This window comes from Amblyomma mixtum, chromosome 9 (assembly GCF_055824585.1).
Source record: "Amblyomma mixtum isolate Tamu chromosome 9, ASM5582458v1, whole genome shotgun sequence".
Classification (NCBI taxonomy): domain Eukaryota; kingdom Metazoa; phylum Arthropoda; class Arachnida; order Ixodida; family Ixodidae; genus Amblyomma; species Amblyomma mixtum.
Genome location: NC_143020.1, coordinates 56,635,220 through 56,639,836, shown reverse-complemented (window position 1 = coordinate 56,639,836; position 4,617 = coordinate 56,635,220). Strand labels below are relative to the sequence as shown.

The 4,617-nt window shown below is 45.0% G+C and overlaps 1 pseudogene; it reads right to left on the bottom strand.

Moving 5' to 3' along the window:
* Positions 1-2,981: 2,981 nt before the first annotated feature.
* Positions 2,982-4,127, bottom strand: LOC149329139 (uncharacterized; annotated as a pseudogene).
* Between the last annotated feature and the right edge of the window lie 490 nt (positions 4,128-4,617).

Below are 4,617 nucleotides of genomic sequence, written 5' to 3'. Positions count from 1 at the left end.
GCGGTGCACATAGGCACCGTGCTGTTTGCGCTTATTTGCATCGTGATTGTACAGACGTTTTAATGAACCTACAGATTTTAATTAAAGAGATCCATGGAGCGAGAGATGAAGCTAGTTTGATCTCAGTTCAGTCCCACAATATTCTCCTGCGATAGGACGATTGTAGGACATTCGAGGAATTTTCATCCTCCAGTTGTCCAGCAAAGTACAATCTGGGACACGCTCAAGACGATAAGGCATCGATGCCCTTCAAAGGTGCTCAGAATTGCCTCTTCAGAATAAGGACGTTCTGAGCATTTGAGGACATCCTCAGGACAATTAGTGCTGCCTGGATTATATCTCTGGCTCTCGCTCAATAGATGTGGCGACGACGAAGTTATGTCGTGCACTCGATAGCGAGACCAAATCTTGTGCTCATCTGAGAATATCAAAGGGCTGCCACATGACCTGGAATTTTTTTTCCCCAAGGGCCTTCAAGGTGCACTGAAGAGGAATCTGAACTCGTTCTTTTTTACCGCTGGAACTCCATCTACACGTTCCGAGTGTTCTTGGAAACTTTGAATTATAGCCCTGCGCGGCCGATTTCCCTCATTTAAATCCGATTAAATGCCCCATCTCCCACCTTTTTTTTAAGGAGTTTACCAACGCATGGGGTGCCTTTCAGGCAGTCGCGTGGCAACTTTGCTTTCGCAATTATTTTGTTTCTTTTAGGTTTCCGTGAATAAATAGGTCTAGTCAGAGACTACCTAGTTGAATATTAGGCCCACCGAAGTGAAAATACGCGTGCACTCTTTGCTTTCGCCGATCACTACGTATCACTCCGCCGATGGCAGGGCTACAAGCCGCCACGGGACTGGATGAAAGGTTGGTCGACTCCTCCCACCATTTGCGGGGAATTAAAAATAAAAGAAGGGTTGAGCTCCATGTTAATCTGCTTTAAATTAGGGAACTTGGCCGCACAGGGCAATAATTCGAGGCTTCCAAGAACGCTTGGAACATGTAGACCGAGTTGCAGCGCTAAACATACGAGTTCAGATTCCTTTTCAGTGCACCTTTAAAGCTAGTTTCTTTAAACGGTACATGATGATGCTAGATTTTTATTGGTGCAAGTGCATCTAAGGCGAAAGAGCGCCAGACTCGAGGTTTTTGGCCAGCTCAGGCTAAAATACGGCACATGTTAAAATCAACTCCAGGTGTATAGGGCCTACGAACAGTTAGCATGTTCATGATTATGGTGTGTCATGAGGATGTATAATTGAGGTGGAATGGCCTAAAGTGGTGTATACACCTTTCCAACCTGGGCGCTGCCATATTGTTTCCGGCGGCGGAACCGGTTTCCAGCAGTCCAGAGAGGAGGCGTTTCGCCGCTTCCACCGTGCTAGCGCGAGGTGCCCACTGCAGTCCAGGGAACAATATGGCAGCGCCCAGGGAGCCCTTTTTGGAAAGGTCTATAGCACCTAAAAGTTGTGGTAAGAGCAGTTATACATAAAAGACGGTAGCCTAAACATCGGTCCTTGCTTGGGCAAGAAGAGCGACGCATCTAGCAGCTCAGCCTTCTCAGCATTGAGGAGGGGCTGAGGTTACTTTAAATAAGAGATATCTTGCCAAAAGTCTATTTGTCTAAAGCGTTTGAAAGCCCTATCCAATAAAACGTGCGGTCATCACCTGAAAATAAAGAAGGGTGCAATGGTTTTTTGAATGTGGACAGTTCTGGGAAGTGTCGTCTTTCTGTCTCCGATCTCGGGCACATGATTGATATGTGCACAACTGAGATGTGAGGTCCACATCTCGCCCACTGTTGTGCCGGTGTAGCGTTTAAAAGATGTGAATGTGTGATGTATGTATATCCTATCCTCAGTCTGCAGATAGCACCTTCTTTGAATCAATTTTGTTCATCTCTGGCATATCTTCCAATGCTTGGTTTTATCGTGTGTGGTTTGTTTTCTATTTGTCCCAATCCTGCAGGCATTCTTTGCGGAGTGCACTCCTAATATGAGGCCTGAGTATGGTGTGGAAGTTGGTTTACATGAATAAGACTCAGTTTGGCAGCTGACGCAGCAAGGCTATCTGCTTCCTCATTTCCTTCTATGCCAAAGTGACCTAGTACCCAGCATAATGTAATATTGAGGTTCAGTGGGCATGCAGCCATAAGGCATTTCAAGAGGGAATTCATAACATGGTTTTTACAGGGTCTCCCGGAGGACAGGGCCATAACCGCACTTAAAGGATCTGAATAAATAACAGACGTTGGGATGTTCTTTTGTAGGATGGATCTGACAGCCAACAGGATACCATGACATTCTGGATTAAATATTCTTGTGTGTCTATTCATTGTTCTCGTTTCGGAAGATTGACAGCTGTAAACTGCACTTGCAACTGAAGAAGTCTTGGAGGCATCAGTGTAAAACTCCGTGCACCAATACTTTGCTTGTTGGGGCATGAAGTGCTGTTTTATGCCTATTGGCAACCCATGGTTGCCAGCCTCACGAAAAAAAAAGTATCAGTCAACTGGAACTTTAGACGGTTCAATTAAGAGCCACAGATTTTATGGAAAAGATCGGAGGAGGCCCGTCGAGTGCAAACTATGGTTCGCTTGGCATGGAATGACCCCTTTGAAACCTGCCACGCTTAGGTTTGCAGGTGTAAAATTCAATGTGTTTGAAGGTGGTTGATAATTTAAACTCGCTTACGTTATTTATGTTAAGATCAAAAACTCATGAAGCAATTAAGGTTTCATAGCTAATGAGTACATTCCATGGTAGAAGGCAGGGATATATGTGCGGCAAAACAAGGCTATAGCAGCCTTTGCTGCAATATGCAAGTGCATCAAAATAACTGCGCCTTTTATAACGAAAGAAAATTCTGCCTTACAAAAAATGCTACTTGATCACTCAGAGTCCGAGTTTTATGATTCACTGCAAAACACAAAAACAGTTTTATTTCACACTCAATCTGCTCACAACAAAAGTGATGCGCACAGGTCAGTCGATATAAACAACAGTCAAGATCCACTTTAAATTTCTTGAGGTGAAGTTTCTTCCACAAACACCACTGGCCTTCAGGCATTTGCACGAAATCAACTCCAGTGTTATCCTAAGCTCGTCTTGATGCACATAGCCGTCACGTGCAAGGTCACACAGATTAAACGACCCTTCGGTATGATAAAAAGGCTCGTTCGATGAACCTATGGGCCTTCGTATATATGCGCATAAAGGAGAGGGTTTAAATTCGGGCTGCCGTTTTGTCCATTCCTTCGGGTGCACCACACTAACCCTAAATCTGTGTTGAAATGGCCATTGAACTACGTCGTCCATGCTGCCCTTGTGTAGCTGCAGCCCCAAATAAAGCAACAGATCCTGGTTGTTTTACTGAGCACAACCGCAGGAGACACGCGGTAGCCACACAGGTATAATAGGCGGCGGATCCTAGCGCCACAGCTGTATCGTGGAGCAGTTGAATGTTTCTGATAAAAAAAATTGCACTGTGATGCTCTGTTTTCAGTCTGACGAATGAGTCTGTTCAATTGGCCCAATGCCCTTCTGTTCGCATTTTTCGCTATCCTTAGCTTCATTGATGGCTGCAGCAAGCCGTGAATAGCAGTCGTGCCTCTGTGCCGTTGCTTTTTCAAATTCACCTTTTATTTCTTCTCCTAATGATCTTATTCTCCTCGAGAGAGTGTCGGCTACCTCACTTCTAGCGATCAAGGATCCTTCTATTTGCTCTGGTGCGGTTATTTGGAGAAAGCTTCCGTTTATAGTGCCGTGGCCTTCTCGGGCTCCTTCAGAGGGTTCCTGCTTTATAGCTTTACTGACAGCGTTTACATTTTGCGAGATCTTGTTTAGTTGGTCGGCTCGTGCATTGCCATCGCTAAGCAATTGCTCAAGAAGTGCCCTCATTTCGGCTGTGTGCTGATCTAGGGCTCTGCTCAGAGCTGTCAAAAGTGATTCGTCATGTTGCCCAGTCTGCCCACCGTGTTCTGAAGGTGGACGAATTGTGTGATCTGAACAGCCAGATCTGAGGTGCGCGCACACCTTGCGGCAAAGAACAGACGCCGAACACTTTGGGCAGTGAACAGAGTGGTGTCCACAGTCGTGCTGGAAGTGTTCGGCGATGTCTGAAGCAGCCATTACAGCAGTGCAACCGTTCTCTTCATTCCAGCATCTGACCTGCATTCAAAGCGGTAAATGTTAGTTATTGAAATTACTAAAGGTGCAAGCGAGAAGAATAATGAAACATCAAGATGGGATGGCCTTGTCACCCCCGGTATATGGCTTCGATTATTCAAATTAAATTATAAACAAAAACGTCTCCTCCACGCTTGTATAGGGCAGGAGGAAGATTCCGAACTGAAAATGACTCAAGTTATATAAAAATGACTCAAGACAGCCGCAAAAAATTAATAAAATGTGTGCTCACAATCAGAATCTTGACTGGAAGAGAAGGAATCATAAGTGGAATTTTAGCACATTTCCTCTGCAACGCTAAAATTGATCGCCCCTAATTTTCATCCTAAAGAGTTACCGTAGGGGCACGACGCGATTCCATTAATCTCTTCAGCAGCCTGAGGTCCTCTTTGCAGATCACTCCACAGATATGAAAACTTCTTTATTACATTAT